The sequence below is a fragment of the Anser brachyrhynchus genome, assembly GCF_964034855.1.
Source record: "Anser brachyrhynchus genome assembly, chromosome: 9".
Classification (NCBI taxonomy): domain Eukaryota; kingdom Metazoa; phylum Chordata; class Aves; order Anseriformes; family Anatidae; genus Anser; species Anser brachyrhynchus.
Genome location: NC_137703.1, coordinates 22,074,867 through 22,093,989, shown reverse-complemented (window position 1 = coordinate 22,093,989; position 19,123 = coordinate 22,074,867). Strand labels below are relative to the sequence as shown.

The window sequence follows — 19,123 nt, the reverse complement described above, 5'->3', positions numbered from 1 at the left end:
GGAGTAGCACCAAGCACTAGCTAGCACCTCCAAACTTGGTAGTTCACACCTCAAAGGTGATCACAGCTTGACTGCAGAATTTTTAGGAGCCTGGCTTTAAACAGAAGCTGTAGCACACTAGCGATACTAGCAAACAACAACCAAAAAAGGTCCAATAGTACACAAACCAATAATTCAAACACTATAGGTGTTACTCAACATTACAACTGGATTGTAGGGGTTTTGTGTTGTTTTGTTCCCCCATCACAAGACTCACTCCCTCCTGTTTCGACCACTTTTCCCATTACTTCTTTTCTAACAAATACGTAGATACACATTATGTTTGTATTTAATGAGGACAAAAACAACCAAGACACTTCACATCACTGATTTCTCCCTTTGGGAAGACGATAATAGACACTATCATGCAGCAGCTGGTAGTCACGTTATTAACGTACTACTGGAAGACGCTCAGGTAATCCTACATGCAGTAGGATAAGCCATGAAAGGAAGCGTGAATGCCATATGAAATGAAAGAGACAGACACTTAATTCCTGCAAGACCTTTCATTCTTTTCCTCCCTGGATCTGGCGCAGATGCTCCACATGCTCCCTTCCACTGATAAAACCATCACCCATCAGACAGGTACACGGTTTGTTTGATGACAACAAATCTGTTCGCTGATTTCCTGATTCATGATCATCCACCCAATGGATGCAAACTACAAAACCACAGCTTATTTCCTAATTCTTTGGGACAGTTATTTTTTACTTCTTATCTTGCCAACTAGATTTTTTTTTTTTTAATCAAAATCACAGTCAAAATAATCTGCAGGTTTAAATCCCACATAGCTAATAAGTCAACAACTTGACCATCTCTGATCAAGGATGAGTGACATGTGGATGGCAGGAGCATTTCTAAAGCCAAACATGCATTTAAAGTAATCCATACGAATTGTTTACCAACGGAAGAGATGTGTTTACTGTACAGACAATGCTACTTGATCTACTTAGAGGAAACCAGTTTAGAGGAAAGAAGATTAAATGACTCATTAAAATTGCAATATGCATATTTTTTATTCCCATGGAATTATATTTTTATTTTATAACCACTACTCAAAGTTCTGGATAAGCATACTTTTCTTTGTTGCTGATTTTTATTTTTAAATGCAGACCACCAACCTGGGAAATTAACTTGCTATCTTTACTGCATACAGATAAGGTGATGATCTAGAAACAGAGCATCCCAATTGCTGATTAAAAAAATAAACTTAAAAAGCAGAGACTTTTTTTCCAAGCTATTAGCTGCAGTAGCAAGGTACCGCAGGTGCTATAAAACCTATTCTATCAGGTAGAAGACGCTGTTTTAGGTGCAGGTTTCTTATTTGCTGAACAGTTTTGACTGGAAAAATATTTGGAGGTGTAGTAATAAACTTGCTTTCCTCACACTGGTGATGGCTGGAAGTTTGAGAATTAGCTAGACCATTCTGTCAGCTTACAAGGGACCCAAGTCTAACTTTTTCGGACGCCCTCAGCCAGCTGAACTTCCAAAAAAAGGAAAAGACATTATAGAATATTCTACACTTCCTTCGGCCATTTCTGTAGGAGCTATATTGTTTTCTGGAAAATACTTTAAAAAAATAATCAAAGAGCATAATGCTCGCTCTTGGTGGTCAAGGAACTGTGATGTACTATTTGAAATTAGTACCTTCAGAGGAGCTAGTGAGTGGGTTGGACGAAAAGGGGAATAGCAGCTCCTTTTAGGATTTCCACAGCCATCATGGGAAGACAATTATCTAAATTTAGTCCTAATTTCAGAAATGTCTTTGAGATCTTTGATTCAACATGAAAAAATTACTTCTGCATATAAAGCCATGATACTACAAATCTAATTTGATCTGTATAAGATTTTTTTCCAGTTGTCAAACTTCAGTGATTGCTCACCCAAACTTTGCGCCATCTGCACCCTGCTCCCACTGAAATCAAAAGGGATACAAAACGTCCTTTACCCATTTGAGGCTGTGCTGCTACTGGAGTAGTCCAGATAAGTCAAAATGACATTTTTTTCTTAGACCACAGCAGTTGTTCAACACATGTAAATTAGCCTTTCCCTCAGCTTTGTGCAAAAGCAAAATTTGTTCCCTGATCTCTTTCCTTGACCTGTGTGGTTAATACTTCTGTCCTCTAATAGCAGGATATGAACATTCTGGGCTGTTGCAAATCTGGGTAAATTCATAACAGTAAATGGAGTTAACCTTATTTAGAAGTCTGATCCTCCCTCAGCATTAATAATTTGAACTGAGTTTAAGTGACAAAGGTTGAGAAATATCAAATTTAGAACAACATCCAATGCAACTTGAAATTGAGGAGTTATGACTTGGTGAATTACCCCTGCCCCCCCCCCCTCCCCCCCCCCCCCCCCCCCCCCCCCCAAAGAAAAGAACAAAAAAAGATTTGGAGGTGAAAACAAATTTGGTGTGGGAGTAAAATGAGAGCCAAGATTCTTGTTTTCGCCAAAATTTCAAAACCCTCAGCTTTTGACATGACTCTCCTGGATACTGCAGTGCTTCAACCTGCTTGCCATATGTAACTCCATCAACTTCCATACAGGTGAGGTACTCTTTTACTGGAGAAATCTTTTTCCTGGCTGAGAAAAGAAAGAAACTTACGACAAAGCAATAACCTGTTGTTAAGAAATTGCATTAACTAACTACAGTGTAAACATCTTCCTGAACCAAGGGAAAGATTTCATTATTTTGACATTGAAAAATGTCACAATTTCTCTTGCTTATTGAAAATATTTGAGACAAGGACCAAACAAGATCTTACGATCCGAGAAGCTAAAAAAAAAAAAAAAACAACAAACAGCCAGGAAATCAAATGTCACATCATGCTGACAGTTTAGTCCACTTTTCATATTTTCACTGAAAACAAAGACACTAGCCGCTAATTTAATTCTACTTAAAACATATTAGTGTGCTGAATAAAAGTGCAGCCTAAGATAAATAAGATATAAATAGAATTTTGAGGATAGCCCAACTTTTTTTTTTGCATAATTTAAATTTAGTATTTTTATTGATTTGTTTTCCCTGCCTTCTATTTAGTTCTGTTGCTTTAGTTCAGACAAACAATTCTTTCTTAGCTATATGTAGACATGGATCTGAAATGTTTGCTGCCAGCCATATACCACTAGATCTTAAGGGTAAATCTTTACTCTCTTCTGCCTTAAAAATAAACCTGAAAATGTGCATACATTCAGTCAAGGAACATGAAGTCAAACTTGTTACTGATCCAGAGCTGGATGCTAAATATGTTGGTGTTCTTGCCCAAACTGTATTTTATACTATTTTTCCCTAAGCATGAAATCACGGGTAATGTGAATAAACAACAATTACTCTCTCCATAGCACTACCCCGTGCAATAATTCCCCTTAATTTTTTTCACAAACTCAAAGCATTCACTCTGTTGCCAAAGAAAACATTCAGAAATCGACTGGAGTCATTTCTCAATAAAAGCAAATTTTCTGCAACTGGTTGAGCAGTGAAGTTCTTCTACCTTCTCCTTAATTTGTAAGTATCCTGTGTCTAGTTGATAGAGAAAAATGTGTCCAGACTTGCGCTATCATCCTAGTTAGATCCTGAGTACACAGTAAGCCAATTAAGTCAAATTAAATATTAAGACAGAATACTTTAGTTTCTCTAGTGCAATACCCTAAAGCAAATTAAAAAATAATAATAATAATAAAGAAATCAAGAAATCTTTTTCTCCTCTGCTTATCAAACACTTTTCCCTTGTGCAATGTAGATATACCTTTTCATTAAGATTACAAACCAAAGAGATTAAGCAAATACTTTCATTGTGGGGCCATTTTTTTAAAGGAAGTTTTATTACTAATTAAGTTAAGAGGCCAGTCATAGACCATGGCTCCAGATGGGTTAGCTACCACAGACTACAAAAAGTAAGCCTACTCCACAAACATCAACAAAGGAGGCAACCACAAGTCAGAAAATAGAAGAGAAGGCACACACAAAACTAGCTTCCAAGTCTACAGACTATATTGATTTACCACCATCCAGAATTTTGATGACCACTCTAATTCACAACAATATCGAAATATTCCTTCTCGTCTTCCTCCCATTTCTGGGTGCACATAAGGTGCTTGCCTCGCGTCCACAGCCTCACTGGGCTGCGTTGCAGACCTGCGGAGCCGTCCCACAGGCCAGGTCCCAATCTCACAGGCAGGCTGACCTCCATGGAACGCCCAGCAGAGTTTCAGAGCAATACCTGCAAATGCACTGACTACTTTCTGTTCTTCTGGATGACAAAGTGTCAGTCTTGGGGTAACCCAGTGGTGCCCAGCACCAGGACAAGAGGAAGTCGGCACAAACTGGAACACAAGAGGTTGTCAGCATCAGGAAGCACTTCTTCACTGCGGGGGTGACCGAGCACTGGCAGAGGTTGCCCAGAGATGACATGCAGTCTCCTTTCTTACAGATCTTCAAAAGCCATCTGGACAAGGTGCAAGCAGCCAGCTGCAGGTGTCCCTGCTTGAGCAGGGGGGTTGGACCAGGTGAACTCCACAGGCCCCTTCCAACCTCAGCCATTCCGTGAACAAAGGCTGCGTGATGCTTTCTCAACACATAGAAGGTGCTGATCTTGTTCCCCGTTCCAGCATCACCTTAAGCACATGTATGCAGTCTCCACAACTCCCCTCTGCTCTGGAATTTTAGGACTCTGGCTTGGATCTAGCCATATTGCTGTGGGGGTCACAGTTCTGGAAATAAATCTCAGGGTTTTCCTCCACAGATTAAACAAAAGGAAACTATTCTTCACATGAAGAATGGTTAAGCAGAGAAACTCCATTATGGGATGTTGTGGATGTTAGAAGTTTACAAGTGTTTAAGGAAAAACTGCACACGTTCATGAAAGAGATTTATTGAAAGTTAGTAAATACACAGAAGCTCTGTCTTGCCCAGCAAGTCTCTGAGCTGCAAATGGTGGGAGCCTGGGGGAGTACTTGCAGGGAAACTGTACGTGTTTGTTTGCTCTCTCACTCTTCACTACACATTCATCCCTTTTCAGTCGCTGTCACTGACAGGATAAGGGTCGGGTAGGTCTCTGGATTTAAATAAGGGCCCCTATATTCCTGCTTCTGGTAGGCTGGGATTTCTTCACCTGCTGTGTTCTTAATCTGTTGTTTATTGCCATTAGACACTGTTTCAAAAACTATGCTCCTCTCATTTAACTGTTGGATATATGATGGCCATTGGGTATGCAATCACCACAGTATATTATCAAACTATTTTGCAGACCTATATGCAAGTCCCAATCAGAAAATCACAAAAGCGGTATCTGAAGATGTTATTCCTGGAGCCTGCTTCAGAGAGTATACATAATACAAAATTATGTACCCTTCCAAGTTTGCAGAAGATTGAAGAATAAGGAACTGTTCAGCTACACAATCTCTACCATAAAAGCCAGGCATTTTTCGTGTTTTGCACAGTATGTTAGTTCATTATGCAACTCACATTACTATTGCTGTAATTCTGCCCGAGAAGTGTCAAAGTTCAGTCTAGTTATCCCTGGCAAAGGACACTGGTCAATTCATTTCACACCAGTTGTTTACTTCTCCTTCTTCCTAATAACATCAGCTGCTTTCAGCTCTGCTGAATGATGTAAATTAGTTATTCTACACTAGAAAGTCAGTGAGCAAATTGGCCTTTGTTTGCAGCAGCCTCTCCAGTAGGAGCCATTTGCCAGAGATCACAAGACAAGCAGCTAATTGTGGCTTTCTAAAGTGCCTTTCATTTCCTGCACGGAAGATATTCCATTTCTGCTTTAACTGATAAATACTAGCAGAACTGTCCCAATGGAGATGGGGTTAGCTTCAACCTATTGATCTGAGCTTTGAGAAACTTCAGGCATTTTCCAATACGAGAGTTTTAATTATTATTTTTTGCCTTTGCAGATATGAAAGTCAGCTCCAATACATCAAAGATGATCTGCAATATCAATTGTATTTAAAGCAGGGCATTATATTCCAGAAGCATTTTGGGGGATAATACTAAGTCACATGTTTTCTAAGGATAACAACAAATCTTCCTAGGGGAGGAGGTTGCAATAGATTTTAAACAGTTACAGAAATAAGAAAAATTGATGCTTCCATCCATGCCACAGGGTATTTCTAGTTAGAAAAATGTATTTCTACATAGACTTTGCTTACAGCATCCAACTGAAGTGTAGATCAAACCCAGCCAGGATGGCAAAAGTGACTACAGAATGGTAATGAGGATTAGAGAGGCTGCAAAGACTGGCAAGGACGGGAAACTTCAGCTACCCCTATATTGGCTGGATAAAACTCATTAGTGGCATGACTTTTTTTTTTTTTTGCCCTGAAATAGGCTTTAAATAAATGTAGAAACTACCTCTTAAATAACCTTAGAAAACTCATTAAAAGTGATTCATAAATCAGCACAAGCTTAATCACAGAAAAACTGATATTTGATGACAAGAATATAATCAATTCTAAGCTCTCATTATGAGACAGAGCACCTCAAAATCACACCACGGGAATGTTAAAGTTTATAAAGGAAGTTACAGAATAACAGAAATAGTCAAAATTCAAAAGAACAGCTCTAAGAGTATGGTGATGGCATGCAGCAGAGGTTATTCAAAAATACCACATAAAGGCTCTCAGCTCACAGCCACATGACAAAAAAAGACTCCAAAAGTAACAATAAGATGACAGACAGCATGGTTAAACATCTGAGTAAGGACTGCTATTAGAAGGTTTAAAAAAAAGATATTCCAAGATGTGGAAGACACAGCCATATGGAGAAAACAGAAAAAGGAATGAGTTCTGCCAAGTTAAAAGTAAAAACGTATTAAAATCTTTTCCTCGTTGGCATAAAGTACAACTTGCCATAGGTATAAAGAGGTCTAATAAAAACTTTTTCAAACATACTCAAAGCCAGGAGCCTGCCAGAGTTTCTGAGTCCAACAAATCACAAAGATATAAACAGTTCAGAAGATAAGTCGTTTCAGAAAAGCTAACAAATTCTTTCCATTAGTGCTCAGTACGGAGGGGTCAGGCAGGTTCGCTCTCTAAGCCAGCCTTCCCCAGCAGCGAGTCTGAGCCACTGTCTCAAACTGAGGTGTTAAAGAGGCAGCCTTTTCCCATCACTGGAAAGGGAACAGCAATAAATTGCCAAGACCGGAGTATCCACCCAAGGAAACTCTAACGTGAGGTTTTGCTGAGCTACTATGGTGAGGAACTCGTCACGTAAATCTCCTGCGCTTGTAGAGGAGTGCGGGCAGCAAATAGATCACAAATCTTTGTAAAAGCATTCAGTAAAAGGCCAGTAAGATATACAAAAAATAACAGAATCGATAGATACTTGGACAAATATAATTTAATGAGGAAGAGTCAACAAGCTTTCCCAACCCAAAGCGATGCCTAAAAAATCCAGAAAGGCCTTCCTCCTTTTATTCATACAAGCTTGGTATTTATCAAATTCTTATGTTAAGGGTGAATGGGCAAAGTGAGATACAAGTTTTGGTATAGTGCCTTTCTCTGATTCAACGTACTTGCAATAAAATAAATGCCTCATCTTCTATGAGATTAATAGATTCCACTTGCACTGCATTTAAGTAGGTACCTGTTTCTCTTTGGAGAATTAAATATGAATTCACAGATTCTATCAAAAAAAATAAAAATAAAGCAGGAGATTAATTCTCTAAGCAGAAATTAAGTTTGCACAGGTTCTCTTTTCAGCATTCAAAAGCACAGCTTATGACCAGGGCAGCCAGCCAGTCCCCCACAGCCTGGTGAGAACACCTCTTCCCATCCCTCTGTGGTGGCTGCACTCTGGCTTTCACTGGGCTCACAGATTTTTTTGCAGGAGGGGTAGGTGTGTATGCATGCCTTTATATAGATACGAACCTTTTCCAAGAGGTCCTCAGCAGTAGCAAAACCAGCATATTTCAAAGGTTACCGTCTTGTATACACAAACAGTAACTCATACGGCACGGAGCCAGAAGCTGTTTTTGCCATCGCTTTGGTGGAGTCCAAACAAACAAAGTTCTGGAGTGTTTTGGTGTAAACAAACAGAGCAGTACAAGATACCAGCCAAAAAATCTTGGAAATCACACAAGTGCGGTCCACAAAAGCTCTAGATCCCTGAACTAGCTCAGCACTTCTAATTCATGAGCATCTTTGGTCAATGAACAAAGAATGAAATCTTAACTAGGAGAAAGAGAACACAACCCTAATTTTGGAAAAAACACTGCAGTACAGCAGATAGCCTGTGCTTTCCTCAGATAACTTGGCAGCAGGCTTTCTAACTGTCCACAAGCAGCTAACCCTGAGCCACATCCCATCACAGCCCCACCAAATCCCACTTGAGAAGTGCCAATCCACACATTTCTTCCAAGCCCCAAGACAGCTGCTTGACCACCAGGCCACACTGGAGAAAACAAAATAATAATAATTAGGATTATTATGGCCCTCAAGGACAATTACAGCTTCGTTCCCACCCTGTGAGCTTTCTCACGCTAAAGCCAGAAGCACTCAGAAATTTGAGCAAAGCCCCAAGCGTTTGGGGCCAACTCCTTTGTTCTCCCAAGCGTCTCAGAAAACCCGCAGCCCAGCTGGGCCCGAGCTGCAGGGTGGGTGCAGTGCCTCTCCGAGTGACTGCCCCTATTCAGGTGAAGTTCCCTAAAGCACCACTTTTCCCTGTCACAAATAGGGTCATAATACGCAGGATTTTCTCAAGTGAGTCCTATTGCCAGAAATACACGGTAAGGAGACTACATTTTGATTTAAACTATGAATACTATAGCAGAGATACAGTGCACAACTTAGCTCCCTACCCTTGTCAGAAAACAAAACAAAAAAAAAACCACACAGAGCAAGAGTTGGCAAACATAGCTCTTAATAAAATACACCTCAAACTCATGGATGGTCGACATAAAGTCAGAAAATATTTGAAACACGAACTTGGATTGCAGCATCTCAACAAGAACCTGATAAGACAGTATGTGCAATGGCTGGGGATCAAGGAATACGCAATGAGAGGCCTTTTGCTGGGAAACTTGTTCACCTTTCATGCAGTCCCTAGGTCGGAGAACTGAAAATAGCCTTTTGACAGCTCTCTTGTAGCCCTGTATTTACCTGCAGGTGAAGCACAATTAAAAGTCAGTCACCATTTCCAGCCTTTGGAGAGGCGCTTGCTCACCCTTTCATGCAGTCAGATACAAGAGGAAGAGCCACAAAGCACAGCAGCAATAAATCAAGGGCTGCAGCTCTTGATTTTAGGACAGACATACAACTGGACAAAAGCAAAGGAGACCAAAATCTTTCCTTTACTCTCCAGCATGCAGCTAGGAAGACAGGGCTGCCCATTTTCCCCCAAGGCACACTTGAATGCAGACAGTGTTTCAGGATACAGCAGAAGTTTCACACCTTAAACGCACCCTCCCAGAGAAAAAGCAACCTGCAATTCAGATATCCTCTAAAATAAGCATCATCCTTTACAAAACCCTGCCAAATAATCAGTGAGAAGTGCTGTATAAACAAAAACTAGAAAGTAAAAACTTTCAAAGCTTGGCTTGCTTCAGAAAGAAGAGCCTGCTCAATTCATTTCCCTGTAAGTCCCAAAATATAATTTCGCTTGGAAGCTGGTAAAGCAGAGCCTTTCATTGCTAAACCAGCTGATTTCTGCAGTGGATGGTACCGTCAGGCTTCTTGGTTAACACCTGCCTGAAATCCCCAGCATCTCCTAGCCACGAGGAGATTTAAAACCCCATTAAAACTCCTGCTCATTGTTTTCACTGCATTCCTATCAGCATCATGCTGAGTGTTCAAATGTACAGAAAATTTAAGCCACCTATTGCATTCTATTCCCAAAGATAACAAGTCCAATTACTCATCTGTTTTTGATTTTCACAGCTGTTCATTGAGTTTCTGACCAGAGCACGGACGAGTTTTAAGCTACCAACTTAAACGTTTTCCATACGGCATCCAACTGTGCAACTTGGATTCATTTACTTTGAAGCTGGAATATTTTAACATTATTAGGGCTTTTCAGGAAATTAACTTTTACTCATGTGGTATTCCTCAAGTCAGGGACAAAAAGCTGTCAGTCTAATTAGTCACCTACCTAAATTAAGCTGCATGACTAGTTACCAATAGTGTGCATGGAAGTATTAGAAGTCACAGACTCTCAGAAGTCTCCACTTCGCTACACAGTGCTATTGTAGATAAAAAACTCATTACATGAAGACTGCAAAATCCCCGTGTGCACCCATGCTTAACTTTGCTCAAACAACGCTTTTTGCTGGAATATTCTATTTTTGGTTACTGGAGCAGAACTTTTTCTGGGAAGTCTGAGAAAGCTCTCTTCGTCTGTTTCTGAAACACATGAGAATTAACTTCCCCGATTAAAAAAAACAACTAACCGCCCACCAAAATACCCCTCTCCAATTATACTGGATATGACAGCAGCACCATAAACAACTGAAATATCTTGCTTAGCAGTTTATTATTAAGACATAAGTTTTTGGCACATTTGGTGTGCAAGTCTTTTTGGCAAGGTGAGCCTAACTCCTGGATGATACATCTCAGAAAGCCCGTAGTTTGGGGATAAACAAACTGAAAATCAGCTGGCCGCACTCTCACTTAGCAAGGTAAGTTACTGCAGGAAGCAAGCAGACTGCAGGAGCAAACTGAGACACGAACAGGCTAGCGGCTAGCTGTGCAGGTACTGGACTAAAGGAAATTCCACCAGTCTTCTTCTATTTTATCACATTGTAATAAGGAAACTAGAGGCGAGATGTGCCGCTCTTTTTTTTTTTTTTTTGTCCTGATGCACGAAGAGACTGGGTAGAGGACAGTCTTGTAAGAGCGAGCACAAATGGCTTTACTCACCCATCTCTACGTATACCCACATGAGTCAGACTTTCACAGGGCTAACATCTGGAGGAGGATGGAGGCTTCCCTGGAATATACCAGGGAGCTTCCCCAGTGACGTGCACATCCAGGGCCAGGTCAAAGACCCATTTAATCTACTGATTCCCCTCCCAGCAGCTGGGATGCCTAGAGAAAGTATACAAGCAGCACGAGTACACAAAGATATTTCCCTAGTGTATCCTCCCAGCTCTGAACTTCCTCAGCCAGAGACTGTATCTACGAATTTGCGCTCAGGAGTCCTTCATGGCTTTCTCCTCCATTGATTTGTTTAATCATGGTTTGAATCGTTCAGTTTTCAAAACATCCTGTGGCAAGGCATGCCACCATTTAATTATGTTTCTATGGAAAAAGTAAGTTTTTTGTTTGTTTTAACCTTGACAACCGATTATTTTGTTATGTACTTATAGTTCTCATGTCATGAGAAATATTGACTATGCCTTCACTAGTCACCTTTTCCATACCTCCTCTGGTTTTATGAACTGCTACGATCTGCCTTTCCCACCCTCTAATTCATATCATAGCTTTTCTGAGTTAAAGAATTGCATGGCATCGCTTCCTACAACTTTATGTAAGCTTCTGAACACTATATATAGAATGAGTGAACCAAAACCACACGGACCAAGCAAGACATCAACAAGCCACAAAGTTATTGGCATGATGATGCTTTCACTTTTATCCTACTAGTATTGTTCCTAAGTTTTTTTTGCCCTCTTTTTTTATGATTACTGTCACAGTGAAAAATTAGAGTTTTACTGTCATCTCCACCTCAGTGAGGAATTATTAGGGGGGGTGGGGAGGGAGAGAAGGTTGGTTGTTTTTGGTTTGCTTTGTTATAGAAATTGCAGTACTCCAATCTAATACAGACAGACTTACCCACTTAATTACTAGTACCTTACAAAAACGTGACAGATGGGAGGCATAGTTTCTTTGTGTTGTGCTGTGTGAACTTCTCAGTGAATCCATATGACTACTAATTCTATTTTTTAATCAAAACTGCTACCAGTTCTCCCCGTAAAAAGTCATCCTTATCCATCTAGAGCTTCCCAGATCCATTTAAGAACTGGCATCCATTTGCTACCTGCTATTCCTTTGGCACCAAGGCTGATTAAAGTCATATTATGAAAATACTGAGCTGGTGCAGATTTGAATTCCTTCAGAACACCAGCATTACACTATTTGGCCTTGACCAAAAAGAAAAAAAAAAGTTTTTAAATCAATTTGTTCCAAAAGCTTCTGTTGCCATCTCCATTTGAGTGTTGCAAAACCTCTGTGAGAAATAGCTCAGGCCAGACCAGCACCCTGCGCGCACCCGAGAAAGCACAGAGTGTCCCGCAGAAAAGGATTCATGCAGAGGGCTTGGAGCCATCCTGAGGTATCACGTAATTAGAGGGCTGCGTTAACCTTACAAGTGTAAAAGCCAAATTTGGAAGGAGTCAAGATCTTTCCTGTCACACACGAATATTAATGCTGACACCGTTTATAACTCACCAGAAGTTTCCAAGCTGGCTAAAAAAACTTTTTGCTGGTCCTACGTGCTGTAAAAGTTTGAAGACTAAACATTGCATTTAACTATAAGCAAGACCTGGTACTGTCACATTACTTGTGACTAGGGAGATCAAAGCAGCACAAAACCTCAGGATTGTACCGAACACCTTTCCAAAGGAAAACAAGCTACGAACTGCTTTGTCCTTGGGGTTTTTTGTTTGTTTTTAAAAGGCTGCTAAGCTTAAGTGGTATGTTACCTAAAACAACACAGCAAAGCCAAAGACCACACATTTTCCTGTCTAAATAAGTTTATGTTGCAATATAAATGTTACAATATGAAAGCAAGGTTTTTTAAGGTTTTATAACAAGGGTTATTTCAGACAAAAAACAACATTGAGCTGTTCCCACAGGAATCTTTCTTTTCCTGATGCCACGTTCTTTCCACCTCCATCTCTTTTTCATTTAAATTCTTTCTTCTTACAATCACATCTCAAGATTGCTTCTTTGCTTAGTAGATGTATTTTGGATAGAAAGAGCTAGCACAACCAGAGCAACAGCTGTGCTTTCTTGCAGAATTTTAATTAGAGGGAACAGCTCCTACTATAGCCCCCGTTTTCCCAACCAGTAACCAAAGAAACTCATTCTCCAGTTTAACATCATGTTTTATCATTGTTTCTGACATTTAGCTGATGTTCTAGTTGTATCCCTTACTCTGATAGCCATCACGTGCCTCCTGGACAGACATGGCTCTTAGCTCTGCCTTTACATGAAAGAAAGAAAACAAAGCTAACGAGGACAACCCATCTAACATAATAGGTAAGCATCTAGAAGCAAAGAGATTGGGTTTTTACCTTAAGCTACACATTTGTTCTCTGAATGTCTTAGTACCCTTGCAAAAAGCAAAACCACTTTTGAGCACCCCTGCTCTGCCCAGTGCTGCGGCCAGGGACACCAAGTCTTCTCGGAAGGTGACTGCCAGGAAGGGCAGGAGAGAATTAGTTCACAACACCAAATAATCCTGTCTTAATAAATCACATCGTAAGGATCCCAAGCAGATCCATGCAAGAAAAAAATAAATCCGAAAACCCATCTCCAGATGTAGAAAACTTTGTGCAATTTTGCTAAATCTAAAGTCTCAATCCTTAGCAAAATAACTTTCCACTAAGCTGAAGTGACATTTGTTTCCCCACAGAGAAAGCTAGGGAAAGGGAGGATTTCACATCCTCTGACTTATTTTGTCAGGTTGAATTTGATCTTACCCACGTCACCAATTCAGATACAGAACACAGAGAGCTCCAGGGGAAAGGCAGCCGGGCAGTTCATTACAGGAAAAAGAATTTTTTTTAATGTGAATATCACTGAGTTGGAGGCTAGTATTTCCCACCCTACCAGGCATGTACATATGCTTAGAAGCAGCTGCCTCATGGTAAATACCTTAAATCTTCTCTGCTTAGAGAGCACCTTATCTCCTCCACAAGTTCATACACACATCTTCTGCCGTGGTGGGTTTCTAAAAACCTGAAGTCCCAAAATAGCTGCTTCATACAATGGTTCACAAAACCCAGAGCTACATCTACAGTGGCTCAACACTGGCATCCCACCCCAAAGAGGCATCCCACCTCCTCTACCAGAAGAGCTGTAAAAGACAACAACCAGAGAACAGAGAGCCACACGCCAACCAAACTCTACTCCTTGTTGCACTTGCATGCCAGGCCTCGAGAGCAGACGGCTCACGTTCAAAGCTCCAGGCACTCCAACAACCTGAACCGCTGCCACCCTGCAGCTCTTCTGGGACTGCTTTGCCGTGAACTGCTCGCTCTCTCAGCACCGTGTGCTCCCCTTGCTTGCACAACGCATTTCTCTACTGCTCCCACGGGAAATCGGCAGTCAGGCCAGGAACAGAGTGAGCCAGGGAAAACGCAGAATGTCTTTCTATTCCAACCTGGAGATATAAAAAGCATCAGCCGGCTCCTTTCACTAGCACTAACATTCAGACCTTCAAATTGTTAGTGTGCTTAATTCCTGTTGAACTAAGGCATATAAACACCTACAAATCCAGTCTTGACCGACTTGAATGGTCTTTAGTTTCTCTTTGGACATTTAATCAAGTCCCTAAGTCATCATATAATCAAAGAAAAAAAAAAACCAACAACCAGCAGAGACAATTTTAAAGAGGCAGCAGGAACTAGGAATCCTAAAAGCAGCATTCATACCAAGGAAAGAAGGCAGCAGCATCTCTGCATCTATTAACACACTCTCCTTGTCCACACTGGAAGATAAAGCTACTGGTTGGGCTTTTTTTGTGTTATTATTTTTGCTCAGACTTTCTGCTCAATCAAGAAAAAGTCAGGTAGACATTAAGTTACAAGAATCTTTTAAAATATAGCTATGAAATACAACAGAAGTGCAGCTTTGTCTCAGGATACACAAATCACGCAACGCAGGTTAGTGGGACAAAGTCTGTACATACATAGAAAAGTTGTCTATGATGTGACTGCATAATCAGGCCATGTGGGTCATTATCAAGAATTAAATAAACCAAAGGATTTCACAAAGAGCGCAGAAATGATAGAAGTGTAAGGAGCTTGAACAGACTGGAATTCAGACTTACGATGCTTTGGGATTGAAACAGAATTTTAATTTCAGAACTACATCTTATGACCTGGTAGGTCTAAGCTATGTTCAATACTTAGTAGCTGAAGAAAGCAGATGTTAGTGCTCCCTAACACTGGAGAAGGTGAATAGCTGGGAAACTGAAAGAAAATCACTCTCAACATCATCCTTGTATCTCAAGGATCTGGACTCAGTCCCACTTACTGATAGAGAATATGAGAGACATAAAAGCGTGTGGGGTCCTTGCATCCATAGTCATGTATCCAACAGGTCAGAAAGGTCCCTTTCATGGTGCACAGCCAGCCTGATTGCTCTCCACAAGCACCAGACATCTAAAAAGCCTACTTTGCTACTTGTGTGCAGTGATCCCATCCCACAAGAAGGAGGAAATGTGGTCTTTGTCAGACCCACATAACAACCAGCACTGCTCTCAACAGGCCCAGCAAATTGGATTCTTCAGGATTGCTGCGCGTGAGCAGAGCAAATTCATAAGCTTTAGGACAACTTAGGAGTACTAAACCAGTACACCAGGGACCTATGGCATAAACCTGAGGCTACCATTAGTGAATAGCACTTTGAGCAGCCCTTCCCAGATCCTTCTTTGTGGTTACACAGGGCAGTCAACTGTCCTGCCTGCATTGCACCTTTTATATCCACAGAACAATAAACTGCTGGGGGTTCCGAAGCCTGGAGAGGCCACAGCTCTCTGAATTCAACCCCTCTGCTCACCTGAGAGCTTTCCTAGAGGACCCCAGTGTTGCACAGCTGGCAGTGGTGCTGGGACACACCAAGCAGCTAGCATATCAACTCAAAAATTTCAGCCACCAAGTTCTGCTCAGCTTAGAGGTATAGCAGGAAGATAAATGTTCCCTTCCACTTTTGCTGAATAGAAGGATCAGAGAGTAATTCCTTTAAAATGCAAGTCTAATACCATAATGTGATTATCCAAGAAATTTTAGCCACTTACATCAGTAATACAATATCTTGATCCACTATTTTAAGTATTTTAAATAAGCTTTTTCTGTGTAAGTAGTTTTTTTCCCCACAGATAAGCTATGTCTGCAGAGCTTAAGAAGATAAGAACGGTTATTATTTGATTTGACCAAAAAAGCTGTGTAGCACAGTATCTCCAAGAATACCCTACAATGGATGCGCAAGGAATAGAATAAAAGCAGGGGAAGCACAGAGTAACGCTTGCCCAGAGTAGTCCCTCAGCATCCTGACATTCCTTGTTCAGCATCTTTCTCAGCAAGAGACCACAGTGTGATCAGAGGTCAGTTTAACAACTTCAAACCTTAACAAAAATCTGATTACAAGAATAAAAACAGAGAACACGCCCCTAGCAAAGCGGGCTTTCATTTGCGATTATTGTTCCCCAAAAACATGCAGTGCCTGAAAACAAGGGGAAAAGTTGCAAATACAAGCCAGTAGGAGCACAGTTAACCAGACTGCAATGTGCTGGTGGCAGCGCCTGCTTCAGACAGGGACAAAATACCACCAGGGCTGTTGTGCTGTTACACAACAAAAGGGGCAAGGAAAGGAGAGACTGCAACAGTGCCAGCCAGTGCCACCAAATTGTCTCTGGCACACCTTGATGCCAGCTTACACCTGCACAAAGCCATGGCTCTCCTGCGTGCAAGACCTGGAGGGAACGTGGTGGCACCATGCGTGCTCCCATCAGCAATAGCAATATATCTTTTTCCTTTTACCTCCACATACTGCTCCAGTGTTATGGCAACACAAACAACAAATAGAAAGCAAGACAATGTGAACTTTGAACATAATTGCCATCGTCATGACTTAAATGAAAAATAGATATGGGAAATTTTTAGTGCGTTTCCACATTTCCTTGAGCATCTTTTGCCAGTAATTCAATAGATCCTAAGACTTGGTCTCTGCCTACACATTGCTTTTCACAGGCAGATCCCCAGGTATTAATTATGCTCTGGCAGTGGTTTTCAGGGAACTCTTCATACATCTCCAGCAATATTAGAAAAACCAGTGCCCAAAGGCCAATCCACTGATGGTGACTGCAATTTCTCCCTCCAGTCTGCTGCTGAGATAGCAAGCAACACAAATGCCTGGGAAGTAAAGCAATGGAAAGGGCCCATTAATATACTGTGGCTTTCAACGAATGGGTCATTGAAAATAAACCTACGCATTCTTTCCACCTTCAGTTTGCTATGTCTTGGTGTCTCAGTTGTCTGTATTCCAGAAGACTTACTTTCAACACCTCCAAAGGCAATATATACCAGAGACCCCAAAAATTTGTACTCTGCCACATTCTATCATTCTCACAGAGGTATTTATGTTCCACATGAAATATCAGAACAAAGCAGCACACCTCACTTAACCACCTTTGTTCTCAAATCACCCTTCAGGTTTTTGGTACAATCTTTCCTGCTAAAAACAGAGGTTTTGTTCCTGAACTGTATGACCATACATAGATGTAGAAGAGTGTACAAACACGCATAAGCCAAGTTTATGGAAGAACGTGAAAGATTTTAACATCTTTCACTACATTTTCTTCTTAGAACTTGTAATGTACATTTAGATTATTGAAATACTTATATGCAAAACATCTCTCTAGGTTAAGTGATGATAGCAGGGGTTATTAGCTAAAGAGACTTACAATCAGTAAGCTTGCACATCTTTCTTGCTTTCCAGAAAATAAAAGAAAAAAAAAGAAAAAAGAAAAAAGTTTATCCTAGATTTCTTGAAACTGGACTCAGGGTAGAGCCAGTTGTGGCAGCAGGGTTTATTGAGCCTGTTGTGGCATCTGCAAGTCTGCCTCCTGCTCCCCCTTGCCCTGCACTTCACTACTCATCTGAAGCAAACCTCAGAGCTCTAAGTCCACCATCATGGGACATTTTGGCTCAACCAAGGACTGAAACACTGAAACACTGACCTCCAAAGCACAAAAGTATGAGTTCTTCCTGCTAAAACACCAGGCTCTCAAGCAAATGCATCCCATATGCACACATCCTCTGTGAACCGGGCACAGCTGGGGATACACACCACATAACACACCCACACAAGGATCCATAGGTCACCCAGCAAAAACGTGGGATGAACGGCTGAATACAGTGTTTGAACATGACTCATAGCACAGCTTTTCTGCAGCACAAATTACCTTGCTATACAAAACACTAGAAACTTCTCAGCCACCCCAGAGAAGTCAGGAGCAAAATTCAAGTTTCGCAATCTTTTTGGGCTCCCTGGCTTGATCCTCTCTAAGCAGCTCACAAGATGGAAGGCACATTTTCCTGATGCATCACAAACATCTACAGACAATTATCCCTAAAACTCAGCAGTCCTGGGGATCTGCAAAGTTCTTGTTAAACAGAGGTGCATTTTTACCTTCTAAGATACTGTAATACACCTCACAACACTAACAAATTCCTCGAGCGGAAGAGCCTGACTGCTTTCTTAGCGCAACGGGATATTCCAGTCCACAAAGAGGCAAAAAGCTTTGCAAACAAAAGACATGAGAAAGAACCAAAAACATACCTTCCAGCTACAGAAGCCACACTGAAAATGCCTCCCTCCCTTACCATCTTCTGAGAACAAGGAGGAAAATTGTGGGAGAAGGCCTCAGGGCCTTAACTGGCCCTGACCAGGCACACCTGGGGCCTCACCCACACCTGTGTCCAAGGCCCAGGAGCTTCATCGCAGCCTGGGTGGGGGCCATCAGTCCCTAAGCACACCACAGGGACATGGTCCTCGCAGCTGGTTCTGGCTGTGCAAAGCCCAGAACAGAGCACAGGGAGCTCAGCCCGCAGCTGCACAGGGACCGGCGGCCCCAGCCTGGACAGGAGGTAGCCCCTGAGCCATGGGCAGGGGTGGAGGAGGCCCCAGGAGAGGCAGGCTGGGGAGATTAAAGGTGATTATTGCCCTGGAGGCCCTGAAGGGAGAAAAGCACTTGTGGCCTCCGGGAAGTAAAAAGATCTCATTAGCTAGTACTGTCTCTGAGCTTTATGTCTCAACGCTTCTGTTGAGACAGATTCCCCTTAAAATTGTCCTTTGACTAGCGATGCAGATGTCGATGACTTGTGTGTACTTGTACAATGACTGTGTG

General features: G+C 41.4%; 1 long non-coding RNA gene across 6 annotated transcripts in view; it reads right to left on the bottom strand.

The window, feature by feature from the left end:
• LOC308200030 overlaps nucleotides 1–19,123 on the bottom strand; it is a 101,319-nt gene extending 82,196 nt beyond the window's left edge. The window contains exon 1 of one of the 6 annotated variants that reach the window (XR_013955174.1): nucleotides 18,556–19,123. This is a non-coding gene — a long non-coding RNA (uncharacterized lncRNA). The remainder of the gene's footprint in view (nucleotides 1–18,555) is intronic. The other 5 variants (XR_013955175.1, XR_013955176.1, XR_013955177.1 and 2 more) reach the window with 5 other exon arrangements.